A 20,964-nucleotide genomic window follows, 5' to 3' on the forward strand; every position below is an offset into this window, starting at 1 on the left:
GTCACGTGCCATCGTTTCAGAGGCTACAAGCATCTCAAACATAGGTGAAAAATGGAACAAGGAGAAGAATGAATTAGAAATTCTTGTTGATTCCTTCTTAGCTTATCATAACAGTGCTTGAGGGTTATTTGTACCAAATTTGGGCCAATTTTGAGTTTTTTTTGTCATTTTCAAATTTTGAAATTACAAAAACAGGAAAATCCAATAGGTGCGTAGTGCCACTGGAACTGCACTTTTGATAGGGACACCTTCTTGCAAAATGGCTTGCATATTTGGAATCAGCATGAAAAAATAAGAAAGCCAAAAAAGTTTGAGAAGATTTGGACAATATCTTGGCCACCAAAATGGAAAAAAACACCCAAAGATGCCCTCTCTGCCACTTTTTTGACCCACAGGAAGCAGTCTTGGGAGAATCAACTTTTGGAGGGGCGAATGACCTCCAAATCAGGAAATTCAAATTGTTCCAGAAACTAGACAGGCAGGGATTTCGAACAAGCCATCTTGGGCTTGATTTGGATGAGTGGAAGACCTTCAAAATGACCTATGAAGTGGCATTGCACATTAAATTTTTGGTACTGCGCATTAAATGAATTTTGCCTGTTTTTGCTAGAAAAGCCAAATTTCGCCTAGTTTTCTCTACAGTTGACGTTTTATTTCTCTCTTGGTGAAATTAGCATGGTAAATGATGTAAATTGATGTAATTATGGATTTGAAACACTTGATAGGGTAGATACATCAATTCAAAGGTGGTTTTAAGCTGAATGAATTGGTTTCCTTGGTTTTAGAGGCAAGATGTTCCACTGCCTACTTTTGTGTTCCTAGTTTAGATATGGTTGAAACCATCCCTTTTCTCATGGATTCGACCCCTGATGGATAGATTAGTTGGTTTTGAGGTCTATATGATATCTTTTTTAGTCATTTGCAAAGGTTGGATTTTGGTGGAAGTGGTAGCACTCATTGTACATTTGTATCTGCAGCTTGGCAAGGAATAAAACTAGGTTTTACAACTATTTTTGTGGAATTCTTGTGACATTGAGTTTATGTATTGTTTCTTCTTTGTAATGAGTTTTTCTTATGTTTTATATGTATCCAGATCTCTCTTTCTCTTCTCAACTAAATGAATCAAGGTGAATAAGCAAAATACACTAAGTTACAGTGCTTTGTCTTGGGAATGCATTTAGTTTTCTATGTTTTCAACAGTTTGAAGAGGATTCATGGTTTCTACATGCCCTCCTTAACTCCTTAACAATATTAAATCTACCATCTCATCCCATTTCTAGTACATAAACCCTTGTCTACCTTTCCCCACAGAACATGTCTACATCCCTGATTTGATTTCCTGGACTCAAAGCTTCCTGCTCCATTTGATCCAGTAACCAATTATCAAAATCAACCAAAAACCCTTGAGTTACTATACCTAGCCTAAAATCTAATTTCATTTCAATCATCTTAAGCTATAATTGCAGTCATCTTAACCGAGATTGACAAGGAAAGAGCCCTCTCCCAACCTGGTAGGGCTAGCTACCAGGTTAAGCGTGGTTTGTGGTTATCCTAAGATTGCCTCCCTTTAGCCTTAGGTCGAGCTAGGCTCTAACATCTACCATGGCCTCCATACAAAAAATTTGGGGTACAGGATCTGGGGTGATGTCTGTTATATATCTAGGGGGGATAATATGGGGTACCAAGGTAATGTAATAATGGGATGGGCCATAGTAATAAATAAGGTGGTTAACCCATATCATGTAAGGGACCACAAGTAGTTAGTAATAATGTAATGGGCCCATGGTATTAGTTGATGGTATGAGGGAACCATGGTAATGATGTTGAAAAAATATTGAGAGGGGGGGTGAATTAGTATTATTAATTTCTTTTCAATATGCCTTCCAGATTTATACTTTAATTTATTCTTCAGATATTGATCATTAATTTGTATGTCTGTGCCATATAATAATGAACAAGGGCAAGAAAAATAGATAAGCACACCAAAGAACACCAGATATATGGTGGAAACCCAATGTGGGTGAAAACCACCTGCTGCAATGTGTCTCTATCTTCTTTCAATTAGAAACTTCTTTTACAAGGATTTTGTACTAGTGCAGTCCTTTACCAGTACGTAGGCTACAACCTGCAGAGAGCCACAATTCTCTCTCGTTTTCCAGTCTCTCCTGGAAGGGAGCTACAACCCCCTTTGCTCTTCTACTTCTTTAAGGACCACATTTCATTAATTTTCAGACTGGATCCAAGAAGATCAAATAATCATCAAGTACATGCAAATCAACCAATCTCCTTATACAATCAACCAATGAATCACCCAACTTCTCAGACTGCTATAAACAGAAAAGTAATACCAGAAATCTAAACCCAGAACTCTGCAGCAATAGATAAAATATAGTCAAAAAATGTTTTAAGACAGGTCCGCAACTTCACCGATATAAACCTACAGATATCCGCAGCCTTTCTGTGCCTGAACTGCGCAGATCCGCACCGTATCCTTCTGCTTCTCTACGTACCACCACACTTTCTCCTTCTGATGAACTGCGTACCTCAACTCAGATACGCACTGTACTCTCTGTCTGACCGTGTACCTCCACACTGTTCCTTCTATGCCTTTGTGTATCTCCGCACCTTGTTTTCTTCTGCACTGCGTACCTCGCACTGCGCCTTCTGTTGTGCTGCGTACCCCCGCACTACGTCTTCTCCTGTACTTCGTACCCCTGCAATTACACGGTGGATTGCATGCGAACCTCTGATTAGGGCCAAATTAACAGTCCTCCAATGTGCCACAGTCAGTCAGATCCACGGATTTGATCATGCGCCCGAGAGATCACGACTTATCAATAGATTCGCCTTAAATTTTCTCCTTGATTTTAGATCTAGCTTTTAAAACCAATCACCCAAACATTCAGATCTTAAGATATTCAAATTTCACAAGTGTCTAGCCAAGTGATCTCCTTCCCCTTTTTATAGTCAAACCCTTATCCACACCATGAGACAAAACCATCAAAAACCAATACAAGGGATCCAAACCGGGGTTCAATAAGTTAGATCCTATACCACGGGCCAAAACCATAGGATCGTAAAAGATGGGCTAAAAACCAAGGGCAAAACATAGGATACCCCACGTGAGCGCGCTTCTCTGCATTGGAGTGAGTGAACTGGGGGACCACACCTTATGAATGGTGAACCTGCAGGTATGTCCGCACTCCCTAGATGGCGAACCTGCGGGTCCACACCTTTTGAACGATGCACCTGCGAACCTCTTATTTTCCATTATTTTAAGAGCCTAAATAGAGTATTTCCACTTGAGTGAGTTGCCATCAAGTACAACACCTGTACCATAGAGCCAAACCAGAATCATAATGCCAACAATCTCCCCCTTTGGACTTGATGGCAACCTCAAGATCCTCATCGTCATTCTCCCCCTTTGACATCAAGGACAAAGGGTTATGCTCCCCTTGACGGTAAACCAGATCTACAAAACATAATCCACCATACACCATAAGAGAAAGAGATAGAGACATATTGCAGCAATATTTAGATCAGCATCCATGATCTCCTTCTGTGCTACCATAATGCCAACAATGCATTATATGTGCTCCCCCTGAACCTGTGCCATTCGATCTTCGACCAATCCATAAGCCAGCAAATGTACGCGTATACCCCATATGAACCTCGCGTACAACCAACAATCTTTGAAATAGATGAGATTCAACAACTAGATGATACATCAACAACCCCCAGATTTTGCCTAAGGTATTCAAAGGTCTCCCTGGGCAATGGTTTGGTGAGTATATCAGCAACTTGTTCCTTAGAAGGAACATACTCCAACTTGACCTTTTGTTCAAGCACTTGTTCCCTGAGAAAGTGATACTTGATCGGTATGTGCTTGGTCTTTGAATGCATGACTGGGTTCTTTGAAATGCTGATTGCACTTGTATTATCACATAAGATGGAGATAGGTGGAGTAAAAGTGATTTGAAAATCCTGCAAGGTCTGCATCATCCAAAGGAGTTGAGTGCAACAAGATGCAGCAGCCACATATTCCGCTTCAGCTGTAGATAAAGAAATCGAACTCTGTTTCTTACTGAACCAAGATACTAATCTGGAACCCATAAAGAATGCACCACCACTTGTGCTCTTCCTGTCATCCACGCTTCCAGCCCAATCTGCATCTGTATAAGCATGAAGTGTGAGATCTGTATCTCTAGGATACCATAAGCCATAGTTTTGAGTTCCTTGAAGGTAGTTAAAAATTCTCTTCACTGCCTGAAGATGAGTTTCCTTTGGATTTGCCTGAAATCTTCCAACTATTCCCACTACATGCATGATGTCTGGTCGGGTACCTGTTAAATAAAGTAGACTTCCAATCATAGATCTGTAGGTTGGTTGGTGCACTGCTGCTGATTCATCATTTGCACTAAGGCTACATCCTGTGACCATGGGGGTACATACTGGTTTTGCATCTTCCATGCCATATTTCTTCAAAATCTGCTTGAGATAATTGGTTTGAGACAAGAAAATCACGCCTTCATTTTGTTGGATTTGCAATCCAAGAAAATATGTCAGTTCTCCAAGCAAAGACATTTCGAATTCTTTCTGCATCACCAAGGCAAAGCTTTGACTCATAGCTTCTTCATTGCTGCCAAAGATAATATCATCTACATACACAACAAGTATTAGTAATTTGTCATTTTCAATTTTTTTGTAAAGATTGCTATCTGCTGATCCCTTTGAAAAACCTTGTTGATGAAGATATTTGTCCAAACGGTAGTACCAAGCCTTGGAGCCTGTTTAAGACCATAGAGAGCCTTCTTTAGTCTGCATACGAGATTTGGATCATTCCCAAGGATGAACCCATTTGGTTTCTCAATGTACACTTCTTCTTCTAAGTCCCCATTCAGAAAGGTTGATTTCACGTCCATTTGAAAAACTTTGAACTTCTGAAAGCTTGAGAGAGCAAGGAACATTCGGATGGCGTCAAGTCTAGCAACGGGAGCAAAAGTTTCTTCAAATTCTATTCCTTCTTGTTGAGCATACCCTTTACACACAAGTCTGGCCTTGTTTCTAATTACTTCTCCATTTTCATTCAACTTATTTTTGAAGATCCATTTTGTCCCTATGACATTCTTATCTTTTGCTCTAGGAACCAATTCCCAAGTGTTGTTCTTTTCGATCTGCTCAAGTTCTTCATCCATTGCCTTAACCCAGCATTCATCTTTGCATGCCTCTCTTACATTTTGTGGTTCAGTGGAGGAGAGCAATGCCAAATAGCTTGAGGTTTCTGCAATTGTTCTTCTTGTTTGTACACCTGCTTCTTTCTGCCCCAAAATCTGAGATTCTAGATGATTCTTTTGAACATACCTGGATGGAGTCTTCTCTTCTATCCTTATTTGCTCCTCAGGTGCCTCTTGAGGTTCTTCTTCATCATTTGTCTGATTTGGAGAGTAGTCTTTATCCTCTTCGATATTTTCATGATTTACTTGCCTAGGGATGTATCCTTTTTCATCAACCACTACATCAATGTTGTCAACAATTCTTCCAAGTCTTTTATTGAAACACTTATATGCTTTGCTGTGGGGAGAATAACCAAGGAGAATGCCTTCACCTGCTCTAGGTTCAAGTTTTCCAAGCTGTTCATCAGTGTTCTTGATATAGAATTTGCTCCCAAAAATTTTGAAATGATTTACCGAAGGAGTCTCACCATACCAGAGCTCATGAGGAGTTTGAGTGTTGTTCACTTAGACATTTGTTTTGTTGAGGATAAGAACCGCAGCAAATGCTGCTTCACCCCAAAAGGGTGCGGGAGTCCCAGACTCATCAAGCATAGCACAAGCCATTTGTTGGACTGTTCTGTTCATCCTTTCTACCACTCCATTTTGTTGAGGAGTCCTAGCTGTAGAGAATTCCCTTCTTATTCCATGTTCTTCACAGAAATCGAAAAATTCATTTGAGGTAAACTCCCCACCTCTGTCGGACCTGAGGCACTTAATTTTGTGATCTGATTCGTTTTCAGCCAATGCTTTGAAAGATTTGAATTTTTCGAATGCTTCGTCCTTGTGTTTCATAAGTCCCAACCAAACCATCCTGGAGAAGTCGTAAATGAATAATATAAAGTATTCTTCTCCTCGAGGTGACCTTGTCCTAAATGGACCACATACATCTGTATGGACTAGTTCAAGAGGCCTACTGGCTGATTCTTCCTTCTCAGGGAAGTTAGTTATGGTTTGCTTACCAAACTGACATGATTTACATATGGTGTTATCTAGAATTTTGATATCTGGAAGACCACGAATAGCCTGGTATTTGCATGCTTTCCTTATTTGTGAAAAGCTTAGATGCCCCAACCTCCGGTGCCATAACCAATGTTCATCATCCTTACTCAAATAGCATTGTTGTTTTCCTTCTTCAAATATGTATAGATTATTTGGAGTTCTTATGCCTTTGATCACTGTTTTTCCTGTATCAATACCACGAATGCTACATCCATTTGATCGAAATATTACCTCAGTTCCTTGATCGCACATCTGACTGACACTCAGTAGATTATGATTCAAGCCATCAACATACAAAACATTTCCAGCTTTGACCTTTTCTTTCAAATGAGCAGTGCCTTTTCCTTTTATGGCTGCAGGGGTATCATTTCCAAAAGAAACTTTCTTACCCTTTTCTAAAGCAGTATATGATTCAAGTTTTTCTTTATCACCTGTCATATGCTTCGAACATCCACTGTCAATGTACCATAGATTTTCCTATCCTTCTGCATAAAAGGCTATCCCACATCTTTCTGGTTGCTCTTCCTTTATTCTCCATGTTCGGGTGCTTGAGGCTTGTTCCTTTGTCTGCCGAAACCTGCTCCTGCATTCAGAATCTTCATGACCGAAGTTATTACAAATAGAACATTCAATTTCGTTTTCAAGGGCCGAAAAGTTGTTATAGGTCCTTTTCGTAATCCTGGTCATACTTCTTTGTTTTTGAGCTTCTATAGTCATGATTGTCTTATAGGCAACACATTGAGCTGCTTTGTGACCAAAGTTATGGCAAGAGAAACATTGAACATTGAAGAAACTTCTGCGATTATCAAATCTACCAGCCAAATGATTGTAATTTCTATTGTCATCCATTCTTGAAGCAAATTGAGAAGTTTTTACCTGTGGCTGGTTGTAGCTTTTGTTCACCCTTAAGATGGATTGCCCCTGGTTTACCTGGTAGTCTCTATTTGTTCTTGAAGTAATTCGTCCTTGCTTTACCTGATGATCTCCATTGGGATTTTTCTCATTCCTCCTTGCTGCATCAAGATAACTCTTTGAGGTGGATGCTTGAGATGTTTCTCCATTATAACCCAGACCTGTCTTAATTAGTGGAGAACACTGTACATTGATAATCTCATCCAGAGTTTCAGATCCTTTAACAAATTTAAGATTAAGAACCTTTGTTTTCTCAATTTATTTTCTAAGGCCAACAATTTCATATTCTAACTTCTCAAGAGATTTTTCTTTTTCATCAAGTTGAAATTGCAGAGTATCAATGATCACATTCTTTTCTTCTAAACATGTCTTGAGTCTAGAAATCTCTTCATAAAAGTCATCCACATCTATAGCATCCATGTAATCATCATCTTCAAAAGCCATTAAAAGTTTATAATCATTACCTCATTCATCTTCGTCACTATTTGATAGGCCATCACTGTCTTCATGAGTGTAGTAACTTTACTTAGTTGCATTCTGTTTCTTGTTCCATCTAATAGGTTCCTTCCCTTTGTCAATCTTATCCTTGTGAGGACATTTGGCAGCATAGTGACCGACTCTTCCACACGCAAAGCATTTGAAAGGTAACTTACCTCGAAACCGTCCAGTACCCCGTTGAAGATTTGTGACAAAATTTGATTCTTCTTCTTCTTCTGACACGTGTCCTGACTCGTAGTACTCGCCTTTGCCTGAAGTCTTGAAGGCAGATTCTCTCCTGTCTGATGTACCTCCTTTCCTCATTTCATAAGCATTTATAATTCCGTGCAGCTGTGACATTTTAAGGCTTTGTAGATTCTCTTTTTCTTCTATAGCAGAAACTTTAGATTCAAACCTAGGGGACAAAGATCTTAGAACTTTTTCAACCACAACAACCTCTTTTATTTCTTCACCCAAATTTTTCATACAATTAACAATCTCATCTACACGAAGAAAATAGTTAGCCACACTTTCATCATTATACATCTTGATATTTTCATACTGAATCTTGAGGGTTTGAAGTTTTGTTCGTTTTACCTGATCATCCCATTCATAGCTCAGAACAATCTTGTCCCATATCTCTTTTGCAGATTTAAACTGCATTACCTTGACAAATTCAGATTGAGATAGACATCCTAATAAAGTATTGATTTCCTTTGCATTTGTTTCATATTTCTTCTTCTCAGTCAGATCTGTAGGAGTTGCTAATGGAAAAGTATACCCTGTATCTATGATATCGCAGACTTCTGTACCAAGAGATTGAAGATAGGCAGTAACTCTTACCTTCCAATAAACGAAGTTTGTCCCATAAAAAATCGGTGGCATGATTGATGCTTCCCTCTCGTAGTTTCTCATGATGCAAGATCTTTCTTCAAGCGATCAAGCTTCTGAAGAACCTGCTCTAATACCAATTGTTGAAACTAATACTAAGAGGGGGGGTGAATCAGTATTATTAAATTCTTTTCAATATGCCTTCCAGATTTATACTTTAATTTATTCTTCAGATATTGATCATTAATTTGTATGTCTGTGCCATATAATAATGAACAAGAGCAAGAAAAATAGATAAGCACACCAAAGAACACCAGATATAAGGTGGAAACCCAATGTGGGTGAAAACCACCTGCTGCAATATGTCTCTATCTTCTTTCAATTAGAAACTTCTTTTACAAGGATTTTGTACTGGTGCAGTCCTTTACCAGTACGCAGGCTACAACCTGCAGAGAGCTACAAATCTCTCTCGTTTTCCAGTATCTCCTAGAAGGGAGCTACAACCCCCTTTGCTTTTCTACTTCTTTAAGGACCATGTTTCATTAATTTTCATACTGGATCCAAGAAGATCAAATAATCATCAAGTACATGCAAATCACCCAATCTCCTTATACAATCAACCAATGAATCACCCAACTTCTCAGATTGCTGTAAACAGAAAAGTAATACCAGAAATCTAAACCCAAAACTCTGCAGCAATAGATAAAAGACAGTCAATAAATGTTTTAAGAGAGGTCCGCAACTTCACTGATATAAACCTGCGGATATTCGCAGCCTTTCTGTGCTTGAACTATGCAGATCCACACCGTATCCTTCTGCTTCTCTGCGTACCACCGGACTTTCTCCTTCTGCTGAACTGCGTACCTCAACTCAGATACGCACTGTACTCTCTATCTGACCATGTACCTCCGCACTGTTCCTTCTGTGCCTCTGCGTATCTCCGCACCTTGTTTTCTTCTGCACTGCGTACCTCGCACTGCGCCTTCTGTTGCACTGCGTACCCCCGCACTGCGTCTTCTCCTGTACTGCGTACCCCCGCAATTACACGATGGATCGCCTGCGAACCTCTGATTAGGGCCAAATTAATAGTCCTCCAATGTGCCACAGTCAGTCAGATCCACGGATTTGATCATGTGCCCGAGAGATCACGACTTATCAATAGATTCGCCTTAAATTTTCTCCTTGATTTAGATCTAGCTTTTAAAACCAGTCACCCAAACATTCAGATCTTAAGATATTCAAATTTCACAAGTGTCTAGCCAAGTGATCTCCTTCCCCTTTTTATAGTCAAACCCTTATCCACACCATGGGAAAAAACCATCAAAAACCAATACAAGGGATCCAAACCGGGGTTCAATAAATTAGATCCTATACCACGGGCCAAAACCATAGGATCATAAAAGACGGGCTAAAAACCAAGGGCCAAACATAGGATACCCAATGTGAGCGCGCTTCTCTGCATTGGAGTGAGTGAATTGGGGGACCCCACCTTATGAACGGTGAACCTGCGGGTATGTCCGCACTCCATGGATGGCGAACTTGCGAGTCTGCACCTTTTGAACAATGCACCTGCAAACCTCTTATTTTCCATTATTTTAAGAGCCTGAATAGAGTATTGCCACTTGAGTGAGTTGCCATCAAGTACAACACCTGTACCATAGAGCCAAACCAGAATCATAATGCCAACAAACGACCCATGGTATTGTATGTATGAGGCCTATATAGAGGCTAGAGACTCCATGTCAAGAAGATAGTCAAGAACTATTGTATGAACAAGCATATGGCTTGTGGAGTGTTCTCCTTCCTTAAGGAGTGAATGTATGGTGTTGCCCTACCTTAAGGGTTTGATAATAAGGAAGCATTTCTATATATTTCGATCTTGTTATTATTGGGTATATTTGTTATTTCTCATATATTCTGGGTTAGATCTATAACAAGTGGTATCAGAGCTATAAAAAGTGGTATCATAGCACTTTCTTGGGCAAAAAAGTGGAGAATTTTTTATTTATTTTTATTTATTTTTATTTTTTTTTGCAGGATTTCAGGGGCGGCGAGTTTGCAGATCAGATCTGTACATTTTGGTGCAAGATCTGCTAAATATAATTGCAGATTTGGATTATTTATGAAAAAATAGCTGATTTCAAAAAAAAATCGGTTGAATCGGAGTCCGGATGAAGGAGATATCACTGATTTAAAACTCAGTGGGGTTGCAGACAATTTTTCGAGGCAGCGAATTTGCGGCACAGATATGGATGTCTTGGTACAAGATCTACAAAATCTAATTGTAGATCTAGATTCTGTGGGAAAAAACACTCAATTTAAAAAAAAAATATCAGTCGAATCGGAGTCCGGATGAGGGAGATATCGCTGATTCAAAATCAGCTCTTTTTTGCAGAAATTTTGGTGACGGTGGATAGTTGCAGCACAGATCTGAAATTCCAAGTGTCTAGATCAAGATTTCTATCACATGGGCAGATGCAGAATGGTTGTTCCATTTCCGAAAATAGGTCATAATAGACATTTTGAGTAATATTGACTAAACTGTGACAATTTCAAATTTTCGCCAAGTAAGTGAATTTTTTCCAAACCTTCATGGCTTCTAGCAAGAAATTTTTTACAGGGAATGATAAGAGTCCTACTTTTGAAGAATACATAAATGAATACAAGAGGTTATTTAGACACAATTGGAAATGGGTGGCACTGGCTAATTTTAAAGATGAGGCAGCCACATGGTGGGGATTATTTAACCAAAAGAAGTGTTTCAACCGCCCGATGAAGAATTTGAAAAATTAATTTTAGACAGATGGTCTCATGCTAGAAAACAAGATGAGAAGATGTGGGTCTATTTTCTGCTGGTATCTCCTTATTGCAGGTTCATGGATTGATGCAAAAAGAAAAGATCATTGTTTCTATAAATCCTAGTTGCAAGCATAATTTCATCAATGTTAATTTGGCAAAAAAATTGCAAATTCCAGCAAAAAAATTGAAAATACACAAGTTGATGATGACGATGTTCAAATTTATAAGGATTTGAAGCTTTCTATGGATAAGTATGTGTTGCATGGTGATTTTTATACTTCAGAGATGGATAATATGGATGTTGTTTTGGGATATCCTTGGAAGGAATCTGTGGGTACTATCAATATTAATGTGCAGAAGAAATTCCTAAAGCTCTGGTATAAAAAGAAGAAAATTACATTACAGGATATTTCCATTAATAAACAGGTAGAGTACATGGAGGCTAAAGGAGAAGATGTTCGAGGGACTGACATATCAGATGATGAGCCTTTGATGATCGACAATCAAACACAAACAGAGGATGAAGCAAAAAAGGTTACAGGTACATCAGATGAGGGCTCAGTGGTTGAAGTCATATTTGAAAAGAATACACCACAACAGGCACCACAACAGGGTGAATTAAAGAAAAAGACACTGTGGGTTAAAACTTCAACATATCATCACCCACATCACCCCGCAAGAAAACAACCAACAACATGGAAACCAATTAGCCACAAGGACAAAAACCCCTGTATGACGGATAGCGAGGCACGAAGATCCACCTACGACACATCAACACAGAAGAGCTGCCATGGTCAACTTCCATCTCAAGCGAGCGAGGCACCAGTGAGATTGAGGGTTCACCTTTCTCTTGGATGGCTAGATGCACATGCATGGTACCAGTGGACTACTCTTTTGAGTAGATCTTATTATTTGTGTTCTTCCCATGTTTCGAGGACAAAACATGCTAAGGGGGGTGGAATGTTATATACCTAGGGGGGATAATATGGGGTACCAAGGGAGGTACCCAAGGTAATAATGTAATAATGGGATGGACCATAGTAATAAATAAGGTGGTTAACCCATATCATGTAAGGGACCTTAAGGGTTTGAAAATAAAGAAGCATTTCTATATATTTCGATCTTGTTATTATTGGGTATATTTGTCATTTCTCATATATTCCGGGTTAGATCTATAACAAGTGGTATCAAAGCTATAACAAGTGGTATCAGAGCTATAACAATGTCACTGATCTTAAACGTTGGGGTGATGCTAAACTTAATCACAACTTCCTTGTCATGTGCCACGTAACTATGTGTTACACCACAATTTCCAACCCATTGGTATAAATATTTTTCCTGTTTTATTTAATTGGGGCTTCCCTTCATCATTATATGTTGGGCGTTTAATCGACCCCATCGCATTGAGTTACCCTGAGAATAAAATCTTGGGAGTTTCCCTTGGGTCTCCCCTTGAAACCTTCGAGTTAAAACCTTTGGGACACGCGTGTGGCTATAAGCATTCAACTCTTTAATGGCCTAGATTTCTCTTGTCTAAGCACCTGATTACAACACTTAGTCACAGGAGCGAGGGATGGTTATGCCATTTCCTTGTGAATTCATGAGCCTCAGACATAATAATTCCAGCCTCACACTTAGCAATTGTTAGCACACATATAAGGGTATCTTCCAAGGCTATCAATGCACAGTCCATAGATATACAAGGGTATAAGCATGTCATTTTAGGGTTATCCTTTTTAAGCTTTACCAAGATTCGACCACAACCTTTAATCCATTGTATGCATATGTTCATATATATATATATATATATAAACGCACCATGTTATCGCTCCTTTAATTTGCTAGAACTTGACCCAGATTGGTCTATATCCTGCAAAAATGTATACGTATATAATTGTTATTCCTAATGAGCTTATGGGTAAATATCAACTTGATAGCCAAAACATTTTAGTGCAGGAATTCACTGAATAATAGAGATTGATCCATCTCTTCATACACAATCCATTTGGACCATTTTGTAGGCTTAAGATAGATGTAGGAATAAACCATTCCTAAGCAGGTGTTTGAGGATCACTTCTATATAGGAAATCGTATTCCTAGTTATTAACATGAGAAATTCATTAACACAGTGGCCAGCGATTCAAACATTCCCATGTAATCAATTAATCATTAACAAATAATTCCCATCTCTTCATACTTAAGAAATTTGGGTTAATTTCAACCTCAATATCCATAGGAAAAGAGCCATTACTTAAAACCTTTACACAAGAAATTGGCATTCCTCATTCATGCAACAAAACAACACTTCTCAATATTATCATGACATTATTTCAGCACAATAAATAGAGACATGATAATCACATGCACAAATACATAAGATAATACTTATCTTATCAAAGATCTGGGAACTGAGATTGGGATTCTAACTCTCCACCCAACCTTAAACAAGCTACAATCACACTTACTTGTAGCTTTCACCCTCAAGCTAGATTCTAGCGCTTGAGTTTGAGTGTTTTTGAGAGGAAACTTAACCAATATTGACAACTGAAACAAGATGTCACAAGGTCACTTTTCCATAAGCTTCCACCCAGTCTTTCCAAAATTTTCAAACATGATTAACATCCAAGATAGGATACCACAAAATAGAGAGTCTTAAATCATTTTTAGGAGAAAATATTCCACATCAAAGGAAGGTTAATTAGTGGATAAGTTACTGTTTGGTAAAGAGATCACTTCTCTAGGTAATTCATCAATAAGTCAAACACCAGAGCTTCAACCACTAGGTAATAGTTTGTGGTTCATCAACCCTCACAAATACTTGAATGTCTCTTTCCAATCTAGTATTTCATCAATCCACAAGATTTTAGTGGGTTATTCAGCCTTCAATGAAGCCACTTCTCTCTATATTGTTTTCACCTAGCAAGTCTCTTTGAGGGTTCCTCGACCGGTTCACTTTCTCTAGAGCTTGATCATTATGATTTAGATTGCTTCTCTCCTCTTACACCTACGACCCATAGAGAAATTTCTCCAAGTGTTCAACAGTACAAATTTTTCCTTTGCACATGTGTGAGAACGTTCTTTGTCTCTCCACTGCACATATGCAAATGAATTCTCGACCTCCCTCGTCAACTTGTTTTCATGCCTTTTCAACAGACCAACAGTCTATTCTTTTTTTCCAAGGCTCCACGTAGTCAACCTGCATTGGATAATGCATCTTGTTCTTGTTATTTAATGTTTTTTTCCTATTTCCTTATTTTTAGAGTTGAAGGACACTTGGGCTTGTCCTATTCTTTTTCCATTAATTTCACCAATTCCTCAAGCAATCTCCCTCCCCAAACAACTGGAATTTGTGTCCTTTCTCTCGGCCATTTTAAATAGTTATAATTATTTACAATGAGGTAATATTGAACAGGGACTGTCAGAGTCCCATCCCCCTTGAGCAAACATTGTTCTCATTGTTGAATTACAAAACATCACATTCTTAAGAAACAAGCATAAATGATATGGAGCTTTATACATACAAATATGTAAAACATTTACAATGTATTTACATTTTATTTACTCATTAAATAAGAACGGATATATTTCCCGCATCTGGTCAGCCATTTCCCACATGGATTCCTTAGGCACAAAGTGCCTCCATTTCACTTTGACTTGCTCTATTTGCTGAATTATGTACCATTTCTTGCCTCTGATCTAGTATACATAGAGGTTTTGGTTGGAACTCTTCCTCTGGTTCTACCTATAACTGCATAGACCAATCAATTACATGATTAACATCATACACATATCTTGTAAGCGATGAAACATAAAATACGTCATGAAATATTAATGATGGAGGTAAGGCCAAACTATAGGCCATTGGCCATATCCTTTCGAGCGCTTCAAATGGCCCACAAAATCATGGTGTTGACTTGGCACATGACCCATATTTTAAGTAGCTCTTCTTTGGTCTAACTAGAAGGATGATATGTTCCGCAATTTGGAACTATTTGTGAACCCTATGTTGGTCTACATAGCTCTTTTTCCTGTCCTATGCCACCTTTAAATGCCTTTTGATGGTTTGCATCTCCTATTCCATGTCCTTCAATATATTAGGCTCAATATGTTAAAAATATGAAACTACGGTCAAATTCCATTTGCACATCTCATTTGATGGAGATGATGATTTCATTGAATTTATCTTTTTTGAGAGGACCAAAATCAACCAAAAGATCACTCAAATCAGATAAGGGAAAGTGTACTTATGAAGGAAAGCCCACATAGGCACATTTGGACAAGGTCAACCCCAAAGAAAAGTGGACTCCCATGGAAACCTATAAATACAAGTGACCTCAAGCTCATTTGGATATCACCAATCATCTTCTTCTTCTCTTCTTCATTGATTGGCTCATACATGTCTGAGGCGGGGATGACAAAAAAGATTCACAAAGGTCTGAAATTGTAGGGTATGAGGCTCACATATGTTTTTGGGTTTTGTGCTATAATTGTTGGCTTTCCACAGGGAAAATTCAACCATAGTCGCATGCATCACAGTCTCAAGGGAGCGACTGGAAATGTTCAGTTGCACACACAACTCTTCATCCATGCGACCGGGAATTCTAACTCAGATTTGACCGAGGACTGAAGTTGAACGCATACAGGAAAAGTTGTCTTTGATATATTTTGATGCTAGAAACATATTTTTGAATATTGTTGGGTTTTTTTTATGAATGATATTATATTGGGCTCATTGTACTCTATGCTAAACATTTTATGGAAATCTAATAAAAGAATATTTTTCAGAGGGTTTTCCCCCTAGTGGGGTTTTTCTCTAGTCTTTGACCAAATATGGTCTCTCTTATTGATGTGTTGATTGTCTCCTTTTTCATTTCATTTATTTTTATATCTTCAATTATTGTTGATTAATGGAAATACTAATTGTATTTGGAAAGATTTGTAATTGAAGTATTGAATTGGGCTAAATTAATTGATACAACATAGAACAATCTGAAATATTAACATGGTTTTAGAGATAAGGTGAAGGAAAAGCCCAAAAGGAGACAAGCATAGAAGGAATCATCTTTGGAAATTTGAAGGATCTAATCTAGTCAAGTCAAGGTGTCTTCCTTCTTCAAGGAAAATGAAAAGTTGGGTGACTCATCTAATTTTGTTGCATGGAAAGTCAGGTTGGAGATCATATTTAATAAAAATGATGTTCTAGAGTACTTTCAAGGAAAAGTACCCAAGCCTCCAAAGAATGATTTTTTTGTTTCTAGGAACAAGCATAAGAAAGGTGAGTTAAAAGAAAAGAAAAGTATGGTTGATGGTTTACAAGATAATCTACTTGCATATATTGGAAATTTAAGAAGGTCTAAAGATATGTATGATAAGACAGCTAGCATGTATGAAGTCAACAACTTGAATGAAATCATATCCTTCAAATATCAACTCAAAGACATGAAAATGAACAAGGGAGATTCTGTGCAATCCTAAATTATGAGGATATATCACCTTAGAGATAAATTGCAAAGAGTTGGGGAAACTGTGTCTGACAAGGAATTGGTGATCGTAACTCTAAGAGGTCTCCCTCCTGTTTGGGAAACCTTCATCACTACCATAAGAAACAACAATGTCCTCTTGTCATTTGATGAAATAGTTGGAAAACTCACTCAAGAAGAATCAGGTATGATATCAAGAGGAAGGATTCAAAATCATGAAGAAGGAGAACCTACTGCATTCGTCACTCAAAATAAAAAGAAGGAAGGAAAAGGAAACCCATCAAGAAAGCCTCCACCTAGAGATACAAAAAGGAGGAATGATAGAACATCATCTCAAATTGAATGCTACAATTCTCACAAGAAGGTTCAATATGCTTGAGATTTCCCTGAGAAGAAAAATGGTCCATGTTACAACACTATAAGCAACAACAAGTTTGATGATCGAAGAAGAAAAGATGACAAAAGGAATTATCGCAATGGAAGATATGAAAGAAGGAGAAGAGATGCTCCAAGTGACCATGAAGAAGATCCTTGTCCTCAAAATAAGTCAAGATACTCCAATTACGAAAGTAATGTTGGAAAATAATCTGAATATATTCTTATTTATGCTCTTACTAGTTCCTTTCCTCCAAATTCATGGGATAGTTGGTTGGTTGATAGTGGAGCCACTCATCACTTCTCTCGTTATAAGGAAGTTATCAGTTATCTCTAATTTGGTGGAGAGGGATTCAAATTTGGAAATCATTCTTGGATACAACTCCACTCACCCTGTTAAAGATTTTGGGTCCATCAAATTTCATTTGAATTCGAGACAATCTATTTTTATCCATGATGTGATGTGTGTGTTAGGGTTAAAGAATAATTTGGTATCAATATCTTCTTTGGAAGACAAAGGGATGAGGGTTTCCTTCGTCAGGGGAAAGGTTCTTACTTGGCCTATTGGATCACCTATGAGAAATGTATTCACATTAGGATCAAGATATGAAGGACTCTACAGGGTTACTATAATACCACTTCTAGCATTATTCCATGATACTAATCATCTGAGTGAGCTATGGCACCAAAGATTGGCCCATCTACATTATGATGCTCTTCTAAAATTGGAGAAATTGGTCTCAAGGATTCCCAAGGTTCAAGCCCAACATGATTGAGTATTTATAGGATGCGCTAGTGGGAAGAAGACAAGGGGACCATTCCTCTCCAGTGAGAACAAGTCAAATGACATCCTCCATTTCATTCATTCCTGCTTGGGTGGTCCGATTCCTACACAATCTCTCGGTGGTCATCTTTATTATATCACCTCCATTGATGAATTTTCAAGAAAGACATGGATATATTATTTGAAGCACAAGGATGAAGCCTTCAAAATGTTCAAATGTAATATTCCTAATTAACCATGGATAATTGGAATATTCGATTTTGCTCAATTTTGCCTTGTATAGTTGTTTACAAATAAAAAGGTGAGGAGAGGGGGACATATTCACTTCATGAATAAAGACACTCCCTAGTAGCACAACGTTGTAACTTAAAAGGTGAGCCAAAGGAGGGGGGGGGGGGGGGGGGGAAGAATAGACACATGGAGTGACTGCGTAGATGGTGAGAAACACGTGGCAAGAGGAAAGCTGCGTTGGAGGAGGTGAGCCTTGGGATTGAGAGAGGCCAATGCTATAAAGGAGAGAGGAGCCTCCTCATTTTATTCGATTATGAGCATTTGAGCTAGTCACTTCGACTTAGAGCACGCTGGCTATTTAGCTAGTCTACAACACTGTTTAGTGCATTGAGTGTCTCCGTTCGGAGATCTCACCCTTAGCCCCAGGGGACTTCGAATGCCTTCTTGGGCAAGGTATTTCCATCAGCATTTTGGTAGGAGAATTGGGCATCTTAGATGACTGCGTAGTCTTGAGAGGGATGACGCAGTTCTTTCTGGCAGGAGTTCTGGATTGAGGTTTTGCAGGGGGATTTGTGCTGGGAGGTTGAGTAGGGGATCAACCCTTGCATATTGGAGGATTTTTGCTGAGTTTCAGGCTGAGTTGTGGTGGGTTTATTTCAGTAGCAGCGCAGAGTCCAGAGGGGTTGCGTGGGTCCTCAAGGGGGCGATTTTCGAGGGTTGGCCATTTCATAAAATCTTTCTGGGTTTTTCTGGGTTTCTTGAGTAGAGTCCGATTACATAGTTTTAGCACTTTCTGATGAGGGGAACAACCCCAAATCCTCATTTTATTTCTAGCAGCAGCAGTAGCATGATAGTACTCTGGCAGCTTGGACGTAGTTCAGAGAGAGGCCATTCCTTGCTATTCTAAGTGTATTTCTTCACTTGCCTTATGCAAGTCGAGGTACCATCTTTATGATCACCTCCTGTACTCATTCTATTACTTAGTATAATAAAATGGCTTAGCATTTCTCTTTGCATTTCTTGAGTATCTGCTTATGGTTATATTGTTATATGTTGCACCATTGTTATTTTTTGTCTCTTTGAGCTTCCCGGCTACTATACCACTTGTGTGTTTTCTCCTATACTCTTAGACAGAGTCTCGAAAGGGCCAGGTAGCCTCCAGATCTCGTCCTCTTTTCAGAGGCAACATATCTAGTAAATGCCCTCCAAGTCCATCTCTGGTTGGAGTTTGCTTGTGTTTGAGGAATATTCCTGATAAGGGATATTACAGTGGTATCAGAGCATATATCTGGCTTAGCCTGTGGTGCTAGCAATCTATGACACCGGGGGAAAGCCTTACATTCGTTACAGAGGTAGGAGATACAGAGACACTGGGTGTAGGTTGGAGAACACTTACGGAGAGGGAGACTGTGTTCCGGTGGTGGACGCAGAAAAGGAGGAGCTTGTGGTGGACGCAAAACAAAAGGAGCCTGTGGTGGACCTAGAGCAGGAGAATCCGATGGCAGATGATGATGGGAAGAGATTTGTAGACATGCTCCTCAAATCAGTATAGGATCTGTCGAGGCAAATTGAGGTGATGGGGCATAGATTCACGGCAGTAGAGACTAGACAGCGTGAGAGCCCACGTGTTTTCCAGGTTGGTGAGGGATTGGGTGCATCCCACCATTTGCCAGAGTAGCGTGATACTACTCAGTAGGTGGCCTCACCTGCCCCTACATGCTCTACCATGCCCACTTTCTTAGGAGCAGACATGGGGGCCGGAGCCTAGCAGGAGGTAGAGCTTGGTCATATGGGCAATTATTTTGTAGATTACTAAGCCTATAGGCAGGAGTTCAGGGAGGCTCTCTCATTCAGAGACTTTGTTCAGCTCCGGCAGGATAGTAGACCTCGCGACCATCACAGAGGGTACCGGTATTATCATGATGGTGACACCCACCATGCAGCTAGTAGATTCCACTTGCCTACGTTTGATGGTTCATCAAACAGTTCGGCAAAGTCTTGGGTGGAGAAGTTGGACATTTACTTCCAGCTTAACCAGATGTCGGAGATAGAGGCCATCAAGGTGGTGACATTACATTTGGATGGTGAGGCCCAGGATTGGTGGTTCCATGGGATGGTTACACTCGGGCATTCCATAGTGACGACGTATGCTAAGTTCACCAGGAGGTTGATGGAGAGGTTTGACCGGAGGGATCCGGAACAACACTTTGTTGAGCTGACGAGGCTCAAACAGATAGGGAGCCCAGAGACCTACATTGCAGACTTTTTGAGGGTTTCACTGAGGGTGCCAGATCTATCCACGACACGGAGGATCGACATGTATGTTTAGGGGTTAGCAGAGCCACTTCGGGGTCTAGTCAGATCCACTGGACCAACCACCCTTCAGGATGCTATTAGCAGGACCCGGGACTTACAGGATGTCTTACCCAGGACCCGGACACCTTACCCCCAGCGACAGGCTTTTCAGCCTAAGGGGAAGGATGTGAGGATTTTGCCTCAGAAGGGGAATCTAGGATGACTAAAGATTGATGATGATGCCAGGAGGGAGTTGAAGAAGAAGCGATTGTCTTCACCTGTCAGGAGCCGTGGGCATCGGGACATAGATGTGCTACTGGCAAAGCACATTTTATTGAGGTCTTCTCCAAGAGCAGTGGGGAAGAGGATGAGGAGGATGATGTGGAGGCAGGAGGTAGTCATGCAACGCAGGATCGTTGCCACCTCCACCACCAGCAGTGGGTGGTGCAGCTTTTGCACCTACCGGAGGGGCCCTTGCAGCATTGCGAGGAGTTCCCAAGTATTTGAC

This window comes from Pinus tabuliformis, chromosome 5_1 (assembly GCF_031772625.1).
Source record: "Pinus tabuliformis cultivar Carrire ecotype Pingquan chromosome 5_1, CPIR1, whole genome shotgun sequence".
Classification (NCBI taxonomy): Eukaryota; Viridiplantae; Streptophyta; class Pinopsida; order Pinales; family Pinaceae; genus Pinus; species Pinus tabuliformis.